We start from the raw sequence: 13,410 nt of genomic DNA, 5'->3' as shown, positions 1-13,410 counted from the left end.
GAAGTTAAGAATAAACCTGGCTGCAGTCTTGAGTTACAATATTTTTTTTTGGTTGATTTTTTTTTTCAAATTTTTATTATCAAACTGATGTACAGAGACGTTACAGTTTCATACGTTAGGCATTGGATACATTTCTTGTACTGTTTGTTACCTTGTCCCTCATACCCCCCTCCCTCCTACCATGCACGAGAGGTGTTCAGTTCACTTACACCAAACAGTTTTGCAAGTATTGCTTTTATAGTTCTTTGTCTTTTTTTTTTACAGTGTCTCTCAAATTTGCTATTCCCTTTCAGTTTCCTACTTCCAATACCAGTATACATGGTTTCCAGTATAGTCAGATAAGATTACACAGGTATAGGTACAAACACAGGAAGGTGATACAAGAACATCATCAATAATAGAAGCTACAAATACACATGGGACGTTAAAAGTAGTTACAACTGTGATAAAACAATTGTTTCCATAACATGAAGTTCATTTCACTTAGCATCATCTTTTGTGTTCATAAGGGTATAGCTATTGGGCCTTGTGATGCTCTGCTATAACTCGCCTAAACCTGTACTAATTATTCCCAATAAGGGAGACCATAGAGTGCATATTTCTCTGGGTTTGGCTCACTTCACTTAGTATAATTTTTTCCACGCCCTTTCATTTCCTTACAAATGGGACAATGTCATTCTTTCTGATAGAGGCATAAAATTCCATTGTGTATATGTACCACATTTTCCTTATCCATTCTTCTACTGAGGGGCATGTGGGTTGGTTCCAGATTCTCACTATGACAAATTGTGCTGCTATTAACATTGTTGTGCTGGTGGCATTACTGTGATTTTGTTTGTGGTGTTTTGGATAGATACCCAAAGTGGGGCTGCTGGGTCATAGGGGAGTTCTATATTTAGCCTTCTGAGGAATCTCCATACTGCTTGCCAGAGTGGCTGAACCAGTTTACATTCCCACCAACAATGAAGTAGGGTTCCCTTTTGGCCACATCCCATCCAACAATTGTTATTGTTAGTTTTCTTGATATATGACATTCTTACTGGGGTGAGATGGAATCTCAAAGTTGTTTTGATTTGCATTTCTTTTATGTCCAGTGATGTAGGGCATTTTTTCATATGTCTCTTGGCCATTCTCATTTCCTCATCAGAGAAGTCTCTTTGTAAGTCTTTAGCCCACTTGATGAGGGGGCTATTGGTTCTTTGCGGTTTTGTTTTGGAAGAAGGTAATTTTTTTAGTTCTGCATATATTTTAGATATGAGGCCTTTGTCTGTTGAATGTCTGGTAAAGATCTCCCAGTCTGAGGGCTTTCTGTTTTTCTTGCGAGCTATGTCCTTTGTCATGCAGAAGCTCTGCAGTTTGATGCAGTACCATTTGTCCAACCTTTCGTTGAGTTGTAGCCTTTCTGGGTCTTTGTTAAAGAAGTTCCGTCCTGCGCCAAGGAGCTCAAGTGTTTCTCCTACTCCTTCCCTTAGTGTTTTCAGGGTGTCTGTTTTGATTTTGAGGTCTTTAATCCATTTGGAATTGATTTTGGTGCAGGGTGATATATAAGGATCTAGTTTAATTTTGTTGCATGTGTTGAGCCAGTTTTGCCAGCACCATTTGTTAAAGAGGCTGTCTTTCTTCCATACTATTGTTTTAGCTCCTTTATCAAAGATTAAGTAGGCGTAGTTCTGTGGATTCATTTTTGGGTCTTCGATTCGGTTCCATTGGTCTTCAGGCCTGTTCCGGTGCCAATACCAAGCTGTTTTTATTACTATAGCTTTATAATACAGCTTGAAGTTGAGTATTGTAATTCCTCCAGGAATGTTCTTTCTGCTTAGGATTGTTTTTGCTATTCTAGGTCTTTTATTGTTCCATATGAATTTCTGGATTGCGTCCTCTATTTCATTAAAAAATGGTGTTGGGATATTAATGGGTATTGCATTGAATTTGTAGATAGCCTTTGGCAATATTGCCATTTTGATTATATTAATCCTCCCAATCCAGGAGCATGGGAGGTTTTTCCATTTCCTTAGTTGTGACTTAATTTCGTTTTTCAAGCTTTTAAAGTTCTCATCAAAGAGGTCTTTCACTTCTTTTGTTAGGGTTATTCCTAGGTATTTTATGTTTTTGTGGACTATTGCAGGAGTTCCTTTCCTGATTTCAGCCTTGGTCTTCGGGTCGTTAGCATAGAGAAAGGCCGTTGATTTTTTAAGGTTTATTTTATATCCTGCAACTTTGCCAAAGTTTTGGATCAGCTCTAGTAGCTTGGGGGTAGAGTCTATGGGATTCTTTAGGTATAGGATCATGTCATCTGTGAAGAGAGAAAGTTTAACTTCATCTTTTCCTATTTGGATCCCCTTTATTTTTTCTTCTTGCCTAATTGCTCTGGCTAGGAATTCTAGTACTATGTTGAAGAACAGGGGAGAGAGTGGACATCCCTACCTTGTTCCTGATTTTAAAGGGAATGGCTTTAGTTTTTCACCATTTAGAGTTATGCTTGCTGTTGGATTTGAGTGACAATCTTAAATTGCACATCTCCCAACCCCATACCTCGCCTCTTGTCTTTTTTCTCCTTTCTTGTATTTTTCCTTTTCTTTAATCCTGCCCCCCTCCTTCAGGATTCCCTTTTCGCTGCTGAATGGCTCTGGCATATGTATCCTTCTATTCTCCCTTATCCATGGGCTCCATTTAGTATTTTTACTGTAGACATCATTTCGAATGTCTTACTGGGAACCCAAGAGGTTTTTCTTTCTTTTCTTTCTTTTTTTTTTTTTTGGCAAACTGATATACAGAGCGGTTACAGTTTCATACTTTAGGCATTGGATACATTTCTTGTACTGTTTGTTACCTCCTCCCTCATTCCTCCTTCCCCCCCTTTCTCTTTCCCCCCATAGGTTGTTCAGTAGATTTAAACTAAACAGTTTTGCAAGTAATCGTTTTGCAAAGTTTGCAAATTTTGTAATCGTTTGTCTTTTTTACCCTGTGTCTCTTGACTTTGGTATTCCCTTACAGTTTCCTAGTTCTAATACCTGTATACACGGTTTCCAGTGTACTTAGATAAGACACAGAGATAGTGAAGGTATGACCACAGGAAGGGCATACAAGAGCATCATCGGTAATAGAAGTTACGGTTTCACATCGCATGTTGAAAGAAATTACAACAGTGAACAAACAGTCGTTTCCATAACAAGGAGTTCATTTCACTTAGCATCATCTTTTGTGTTCATAAGGGTATAGCTATTGGGCTCTTGTGATCCTCTGCTGTGACTAGCCTAAACCTGTGCTAATTATTTCCTATGAGGGAGACCATAGAGTCCATGTTTCTTTGGGTCTGGCTCACTTCACTTAGTATAATTTTTTTCCACGTCCTTCCAGTTCCTTACTAATGGGGCAATGCCATTCTTTCTGATAGAGGTATAAAATTCCATTGTGTATATGTACCACATTTTCCTGATCCATTCGTCTACTGAGGGGCATCTGGGTTGGTTCCATATTCAAGCTATGACAAATTGTGCTGCGATGAACATTGTTGTGCTGGTGGCTTTAGTGTGTTCTTGTTTGTGGTCTTTTGGGTAGATTCCCAAAAGTGGGGCTGCTGGGTCATAGGGAAGCTCTGTGTTTAGCCTTCTGAGGACTCTCCATATCACTTTCCAGAGTGGCTGAAACAGTTTACATTCCCACCAACAATGACTTAGGGTTTCTTTTTGGCCATATCCCCCCCAACATTTGTAATTGTTAGTTTTCTTGATATAGGACATTCTTACTGGGATGAGATGGAATCTCAATGTTGTTTTGATTTGCATTATTTTATGGCCAGTGATGTAGAGCACTTTTTAATCTGCCTCTTTGCCATTCTCATTTCCTCATCAGAGAAGTCTCTTTTTAAGTCTCTAGCCCACTTATGAAGGGGCTATTGGTTCTTTGTGGTTTTGTTTTGGAAGAGGGTAATTTTTTTAGTTCTGCATATATTTTAGATATGAAGCTTTTGTCCATTTAATGGCCAGTAACGATCTTCTCCCAATCTGTGCGCTTTCTGTTTATCTTGCGAGCTATGTCCTTTGCCCTGCAGAAGCTCTGCAGTTTGATGCAGTCCCATTTGTCCATCCTTTCTTTGATTTGTAGCCTTTCTGGGTCTTTGTTAAGGAAGTTCCATCCTGCGCCAAGGAGCTCCAGTGTCTCTCCTACTCCTTCCTTTAGTGTTTTCAGGGTATCTGTTTTAATTTCGACTTCTTTGATCCATTTGGAATTGATTTTGTTGCAGGGTCATATATAAGGATCTAGTTTTAGTTTGTTGCATGTGTTGAACCAGTTTTGCCAGCACCACCTGTTAAAGAGGCTATCTTTCTTCCATACTATTTTTTTAGCTCCTTTATCAAAGATTAAGTACAGTTCTGTGGGTTTATTTCTGGGTCTTCAATTCTGTTCCACTGGTCATCAGGCCTGTTCCGGTGCCAATACCAAGCTGTTTTTATTAGTATAGCTTTAGAACACAGCTTGAAGTTGAGTATTGTAATTCCTCCAGCACGGTTCTTTCTGCTTAGCATTATTTTTGCTATTCTGGTTCTTTTATTGTTCCATATAAATTTCTGGATTGCGCCCTCTATTTCATTAAAAAATCGTGTTGGGATATTATGGGTATTGCATTGAATTTGTAGATAGCCATTGGCAATATTGCCATTTTGATTATATTAATCTTCCCAATCCAGGAGCATGGGAGGTTTTTCCATTTCCTTAGTTCTGCCTTAGTTTCATTTTTCCTGTTTTAAAAATTCTCCTCATAGAGGTCTTTCACTTCTTTCCTTAAGGTTATTCCAAGTTATTTTATGTTTTTTGAGGCTATTGCCAAAGGAGTTGCTTTCCTGATTTCAGCCTCGGCATTCGGGTCATTAGTGTAGAGAAAGGCTGTTGATTTTTGAGGGTTTATTTTATATCCTGCAACTTTGCCAAAGTTTTGCATCAGCTCTAGTAGCTTGGGGGTAGAGTCTATGGGGTTCTTTAGGTATAGGATCATGTCATCTGTGAAGAGAGAACGTTTAACTTCATCTTTTCCTATTTGGATCCCCTTTATTTTTTCTTCTTGCCTAATTGCTCTGGCTAGGAATTCTAGTACTATGTTGAAGAGCAGGGGAGAGAGTGGACATCCCTGTCTTGTTCCTGATTTTAAAAGGAATGGATTTAGTTTTTCACCATTTAGAGTTATGCTTGCTGTTGGTTTGTCATAAACTGCCTTGATTATATTCAGGAATGTTTCCTGGAATCCCAGTTTTTCCAGGGCTTGTAGCATAATTGGGTGCTGGATTTTATCAAATGGTTTTTCCACGTCCTGTCATATAACAACCAATCCTGAGTCCTGTATTCAGTAGTTACTTATTTACTGTTACAACCATATGAGCAATTTTTGTTCTTATATTAAGTTCTTTTTAGACTGGCTGGCTTTGTCTTTGAACCCCTTTGATTCACTCTGATTGAGCAGGGATACCCTCTATCCAATAACTAGGGGTCATGGAATCTGGAGATCCTGAAAGTAAGTCAGGAGGGTAAGTTAGAGGTAGTAAGGAGAATAGCGTAATATATATGGGATGGTGATGATTTGGTTTATTTTCAGTGACGTGGAAATGTGGAGAAGAGTAGAAGGAGTAGAAAGAACAAAGTTAAAATGATAGACATGGAGTGTTAGCAGAAAGGAGTGGAGGTGTTATTCATAGTAAAGTAAATTTTTAAAGAAATAGAATCTGAAGAGAGAGATAAAGAAAAAATAGTGGAAGACAAATGCACAAAACAGAGAAAAGTTATTTAAAAAAAAGAAAAAAACCCAGAAAAATGAACAATCCAAAAAAAAAAAAAACTTGATAAAACAAGCAGGTAAGAATGTAAAACAAAAAGCCAATGACTTTTCAGAAATGAAAAAAAATAACACTTATAAAAGTTTTGAAAAAAAAAATGGAGTCTTCCTTGTTTGGGTGGGCTTTCTACAGTCTCTCGTGTCCTTGTGATGGTCTGCAGTCTATTATGCTGCTTGGCTGGTTTGACTTGCTTTCAGTTTGCAGGGGGTGGATGTGCTAGGAACTTCCTCCCCTGTTAGTGAAATCCTGGGGCTCTGTGGCTCACACAGCTTTCAGGTAGGCCTTGGGCATCCACTGTAGATGGGGACGTGAACAGTCTTTTGAACCATGGCTCCTCCCATCGCTGTGGGGCCGCTGCCTTTAATGCCTGGATTTGAATAGGCTGTGGACTCAGTGGGGCGGGTCGCCTCTGACCTTGTTTACCCAGCTGATAGTCGCTTGCCTGGGGGCGGTTCCTCCCTCCTGGGCGGGGCAGCCTCCTGGGCAGAGGTGGCTATGGAATTCGGCTCCGTTTCGGGCTGGGAATTGGGATTCCTCTTTGATGGGACCGTTTATCTCTCTTGGGAACTGTTTGTTCTCCAGTCTGGTTGTTTTGTGCTTCCAGTAGCTGCTCGCAGATTTCAGTTTTAATTTAGAAATTCTGGCAGGCAGGGCAGGGCACCATTGCCTGAGTTCACACAAGTGTGTGAGCAGCAGCCCAGGATGAGCCTTCCGCCTGGGCAGGGGGCGTTTTACTGGAAGGAGCTTTGATTTGTCCCTCTTGCCCTTTTCAAAGATGGCTCCTTTGTCCTCGCTTTCCCCAGTAGCACTTTAGTTCCAGCCCAGTCTCACCCTATGCCAGTGTCAAAGATGGCACTTTGCTCTGGCGGTGGGGGAAGGGCTACCTTCAAGGAACTGATCTGTGGGAGTGAGTGGGAATGTCTTTTGTGGGGTACTCATGCTTTCTCTGCGATTTTGGCTCTTCCTTGCTCAGCCTGCAATCTGCGTGTGTCTAACCCAATCTGGAGGATTTCTCCCTGGTCGCTGCTGTGTGCTTTAGGTGCACGGAGTGCACTGTGCTGGCGCCAGCAGTGGTGTGGTGGCGGATCGCCTCCCAAAGCTCAAATCTGTGTTTTCAGGACGGCAAAATTGATTCCTGTACTGTTATAACTTACTTGGGCTGTCTTTCTAGGAGTCAACATTTCCCTGGAGTGTGAAAACTGCAATGTTAGAGGGAGCTCAGCTACAGCTCTACTGCTCCTTTGCTGTCTTATCGGAAGTTCTAGCCTAGGTTACATTTCATGCGTACAAATAACAGTTTTCTCAACACCAACAGTTCGTGTATCTGCTTTATCTCAAGAGTTCATTCTCCCTACATCCTCGCTTGCAGTTGCTGTGCATTTCATGGATGAAGGTGGCACAGATAAATAGTTGAAACACTAGAGTAGGATGAGAGAATGCAAGGAGAGAGGGGAAAAATAGATGAGGGGGATCTGACTGAATTTTAGTATATGCATGTGGTAATTACCATGGTGAAAACGTTTTGTACAACTAATTATGCTGAAAAACATAACTGATAGGGAAATAAAACAGGTTCTGTTGCTTGATGTGGTACCAGGGGGTGGGAGAAGGCCACGGAAAGGTTGGATATGAGTGAATGTACATGAATGCAAATGGAACTATGAACCCTGTTGGGATTGCTTTAAGGGAGGAAAGAAGTCATATGGTGGGAAGAGAGGGCAGGTGTGAGCTCAATGAGGATATAACTTATGTATATATGTAAATGTTAGAGCAAATCCCACTAAGACAACTAATGCAAGCAAATAGAAATCTTTATAGGTGTGGTAAATCATAATATAAAACCAAAAAGAGAAAATCAAAAAGTATCTAAAATCGCTCTACTCAATTTATACTCTACTCAATTTAGCTCATGTACTAAACGAGGGTAGCAAGAGAGGGATGCCTAAAACCACCAGTATAACGCGGGCACATCTACAATTAGAAAGCTGCTAAGATAAAGTCACTCATAATATTAGATGTGTTAGGGGTACTTGAAGGCTTATAATTACAGATGATTTGATTAATATCCTTAATTGAAAGCACAGTTCAAGAAGAAAATGTTCTGGTCACAAGCTGTGGAATTAAGATGTGCACAGTGTCCAAGATTCTAAGTAAGGGTCAACTGGAAGATTCTTGATTTCAGACATTTTGTTTGCATTGTTTTTTGAATGTGTACACAAAGTCTTCTAGAGGCCACTGACAATTTTTATCAGCCCGAGATTTGGGTCACCAGCAATAGTAACCTGTGCAACTCTAGCGTGGGTCTCCATCTTAAAAATCTTCTCTCAGAAGCCAAGTGTGTTTTGCTGAAAATGCCCCATGCAGAGAGAGAGGCCTGAGAGTGGAGTCCCGGGAAGACCCCGCTGTGTGGAGCCCATGCTGGGCTTAGGAAAGCTTCCCCACATTCTGGGTTTTGCTGTGAGGAGTAACTTCCAGTAGGAATTGTGTGAGTAGAACAATGCACATGTAAGTGCACGCAGGAGCACACACATGCACACTGATGCCTGTTTTACTTGATAATTCACAATCAATTCCACTCTGATTTCCTTCTTGTGTATTGTGAAATTAGTGACTGAGACATCACAAGCCCATCCGGTTGTGCCAAGATTTGAGGTTCAAGATGTAGGAAAGAAGCGCCAATGCGCAGTGCGCTTTCCACTCGGTGCAGTCTCATGGCATCTCGCGCCTCTGTGTGCGAGTTGGGAAGGCGCTGTGTTGAGGGTGTGTGGTGGCTGCCTCAGTTCATGCAGACCTGATTTCATGGCCTGGGACTCGAGTGCTGAGCGGAGCATATGGGAAGAAGTGACAAATGTGCAAACCGATAATGATCTAGTAATTAGATTGTCATTGGAGATTGATGCATATTTGCAAGTATTTTATTTATATATTGCAACTCTTGCTAATGTCAGATATATTAATTAAATGGTATTAAACTACTCAGATAAGATACAGAGATAGTGAAGGTACGACCACAGGAATGGCATACAAGAGGATCATCAGTAATAGAAGTTACGGTTTCACATCGCATATTGAAAGTAGTTACAACTGTGATATAACAATGGTTTCCATAACATGGAGTTCATTTCACTTAGCATCATCTTATGTGATCATAACGGTATAGCTATTGGGCTCTTGTGAACCTCTGCTGTGGCTTGCCTAAACCTGTACTAATTATTCCCAATTGATGTACTTATGTTGACCAAAAACTTGACCACTGGATCATTTCCCAACTTAGACCGAGTCTTTGTTGATTCCCAAATCATGTCCAAACTCCATGGCATATTTTGTGTCTTCTTTTGGGTCCCACTATGCATATGAGACATCTGTCCTGAGGGAGTTGAGAGCACTCTGAGCAGATGCCGACACACACAGACTCATGGGTCACACATTCCAAGCCCAGCATGCTGGCCACATTGTCATCTCATGCTGCGAGTTCGGAGAAATGCCATGACACAGTTCAGCTTGCTCCCTGCACATTGTGCATGGACTCTTAGATGGTGGAATGATAGCTCAGAAGGACATTATGAGGGACAACAGCCTGTGAGCGTCACCCAGGAAGTTCTGACTCTGGGAACCAGTCCCTGTGCACTCTGTAATGTAACCTAAGACCAAGGACTACTTCTTCAGGTGGAAAGCAATTTAGAGAGCATCTGCCCTTCCTCTGATATTGCGTTGATCTTGCTGTAAAATCCATTCCTCTCTTATTGGCCTGAACTATCCAGATAAGAAATAGTTTCTTTGTGACCCATTTTGATTGAAGGAACCAATTTCCTAGGTCTGTAACTGGAAAGAGTTGTGAACTCAAAGAAATGTTGAAGAGGCATGTTGCTCTATTCTGGTATTTCAGTCTCTTAATATGTATGGGCAATCAAAAAATCAAGTGTACATAAGAACACTGGTGAAATCCTCTAAACCTTTTGCAAGGTCAAGAGTGCATTTGACACTGCATGCAAAGCAGCGATTTCATCACCACATGCAGTTAACATGCCGTCAGGACACCTTCTCCATGGTCCCCTGGTTTTCCCCCTCCTCTTAAGGAAGCACTTGATTGCGGAGGATTGCATTCCACCCTATGTTCCTTCTCAGGAAGCAGTGCTGCCCAATCATCACCAGCCTCCCAGGAGTGGATCTGTTCTACTTGGGAAGTTAGGCTATCTAACAAGATTCCAAATGGAGAAGTGCCTTCCACCCCTGCTGTCCAGATCCTATCAGCTCCACCTAGAGATGCATGTGCAGTAGTTTGCTGGGTCTGGTTTGAGGTCCTGTAGCTCATTGTTAGACCCACCACACTGTGAAGCCAGACATGTGAGGATAAAAAGTCCCCCAGCTCAATGGAACTTTCTAAATAGTAAGATTTTGGAGGCTTGACAAAAATGAGCACTAAAAGGATCATGAAAATACACAGTTCCTTCCTTCTGTCCCACCCTTGTTCCTGTCCTTCACTAGGTAAATAGAGAAACCTCAGAGCATCTGAGTAATAGGGATTCATTGCCACTAATATTAAAAACTACAAAATTTTTTAAACAACTGAAAGGAAGCAAATTAAAGTTTATAGAGTTATCATGGAGAGATATTCAAGAACTACAGAATGAAGGAGACAATCACATGATCACTGTGGACCAGGGATGTGGGGTAATTACAGTCTAGAGGATTTGGGGCCCGTGAGGTTATTCTGAATGACACGTCATGAATGCACAGCTTTCCACACGTGTCTAAGCTATGAAATACAGAACAGGAACTACATTTCAGACGTCAGCTCTGGACTTGTGGTCCATCTATGTATCACTGTGTGTGTCACCCTACCTTATAAGTAAATGGAGCTCTGTGGCAAGCTGTTCACAATATTGAAGGATGTATTAGTGTGCCAGTATTCTGAGATATGGCAGAAATCCCTGGGTCAGAACGTCCTCCAGTTGTGAGTGTCACATTTCTCTTGCAAAAAGTCTACAATTTAAATTGCCTGTACTAATAATTCGAAATAAAGTGAAAAGCTATATCAAATGAAATAAAGCAGAGAAAGGATGAATGAGGGTGAATTTTATGAAACTGGATGATTTGCAGCTATGAAAATGGAACATTGAAACCTGTTGAAATGATTTCAATTTCAGAGGTCAGTAGAGGGAGAGACAGATTAAAATCCAGAGGAATGTGCTATAAACATTTGCAGAAACATCACAATGAGAGCCCCCTGTCCCTGTAATCTAAGAAAATAAGTAAGTTAGTAAGTCAATACACCACTGATTCTCTTCATTAAGATTTAGTTATATTATAATGGTAATTACAGAGACGTTACTGTTACACCCATAAGGAAATGAGTTGTATTTTAGGTGATAACATTTCTTGCTAAACATTGTTAGCCCCTCCCTTGGTTTTCTCCCACTTTCCCTCTCACCTTTTCCCTTTTCCCAAGTTCTAAATTTAATTTCCAATATGGTATCTTGTGAGTACAGCTGTTGCATGAATTCTTCCTTTGTTCCGTTGTCTCACCATTTTGGTGAGACAATTCAGATAAGCACCATTGAGTCTTGATTAACTACCACTCATTCATAACTAAGTGACTGACCAAACTGAATTCGCAGAGAAAACCCTTCGTCAAAATTACTCAGTGGAAGGGGAGCGATACGTGCACCTATGTAGGGGCTATGATTTGATGCCTGAGCTGTCCATCAGGGGTGATGTAACGGGACCTCCCTAAGGGGCGGCTCATATCTATGTAAGGGCCCTCAGAACCGCCTCGTATACAAGGTGTCTGGGCAGGTCTGCCCCACATCTCCCCCTTCTGTTTTTTAAATAGCAGGAGGGGATGTAAACATTAGGCTCAGGCTCGGGAAAATTGGAGTTCTTAGTCCATTTCTGCACCACTCCCGATAAGGCAGGCAGCAGTCCGCTTCTCTGGCTGTGAGGTGAAAGCAGGTTCGGGCTCTGGAGGTCCACAGCAGCCAAGGCGCGCTGGTAACTTAACACATGTGGTTAGTAACACATTTGATTATAAGCATTGAGGCAAGGTGTCAAAAACCTCAACTCCTATTTTTCTTCAACTACAAGCCCTAAGTTTAGCAGCAGGGGAGAGACAAGAGGGAAACATCAAGATAATAATACTACATTCCAATTTTTTGTAAGGCTGCAGGCAATATTGCCACAGCAAAACATTACACCAGAAAAGACGTCAAGCAGAGTCCAGGAAGCAAACAGGGCCGGCGCTGGTCCACCACTGGTGTACACAGGCAGGCTTCCTGCCGTTTCCATGGATGAGCAGGAAAAAATCCACCACGGTCTCTGTTTCCCTAGAGAGAACAAGGAGAAGACATTTTTCCATAGTGAGTGCTCCGGGCTTAATTTCCCAATCTGGAAAGGCACATACAATGCTCCTTCCCACACTGTTTTGGGAATATTTAAAATTTTTGTTCAAATTTAAGATATTTAATGTAAGCATAGCTGTCCTTAACTAGTCATGGGGGCTGTTCCCCACCCCCCTTTTTGTTTTTAAAATTGGCACAGGAGGGCACCAGGCTGGGAGTATGGGCGAAGGTCATTTCTTCTGGAACTACTTCCTGCTGAAAGGGGGCGAAGTAGGCAGGGCCTCCTGATTTGCCTGGTACCGTCCAGTTGGGTTAGTAAAAGTCCTCATCATTACTACAAGAATGGTTATTAGGGTCAGAGGGTGTCATGGTCTCCTCTGGCCAGCTCCTGGGCACATCAGGAAGTTCCTAGGGCTGGGGCCTCCAGGGTCCTGATCCGTGCTGGGCACAGCAGTGTAGAAAGATGATGGCCTTGAACTGCAAGTTCCCAGGTGGTGACCTCAGTGAAGGATGTTATTCTGTTAAAAGAGACTTTTGAAAAGGTCAGGAAAAAGGCTGACAAGTTCACAGGGCTAGTTAACATGAATGGCATAGGAGAACATACCCTGGGCATAAGCCATAAAAGTTCCATTCAGAACATGAACCCAATTGTGGCCAATTACAAGGAAGGAGGGATAGCTGAAGGAAGTGTTTAGGGACAGAGGTCAGGTTTGGAGTAGCCAGTCAAATGCTAAAATAAATAAACAAATAAATAAATAAATAAACAAATATATATATATATATATATACAAATATATATATATATATATATATATAAACAAATATATATATATATATATATATAAACAAATATATATATATATATATATGTATATATATATATATATATATATATATATATATATATATATATATATATATATATATATACAAGTGCCAGGACAAGGAGAACAGACAGGTATGGGCATTGGGTAGGTGCAACTATTCCTCCTGATCTCCCAGCTCTGATTAGTTTTGAAAGGCTGAGACAAGGCGACTCCGTTTAGGATGTGACATCATGCCCGTCTTACTGCTCTCCATATCCCTGTTTCCTGGACTGGCTGAGTCCCAGGAGTTCAGGCGCTTGTTGCTGGGATGGCATGCTTCCGTCGGCATTCACGGGCTTTGAACTCAGGGCCTGAGCACTGTCCCTGAGAACTTCTGCTCGAGGCTAGTCCTCTACCCCTTGAGCCATGGTGCTGCTTTCA

This window comes from Perognathus longimembris, chromosome 13, assembly GCF_023159225.1.
Source record: "Perognathus longimembris pacificus isolate PPM17 chromosome 13, ASM2315922v1, whole genome shotgun sequence".
Taxonomy (NCBI): Eukaryota; Metazoa; Chordata; class Mammalia; order Rodentia; family Heteromyidae; genus Perognathus; species Perognathus longimembris.
Note: the sequence above shows the minus strand (reverse complement) of the source record.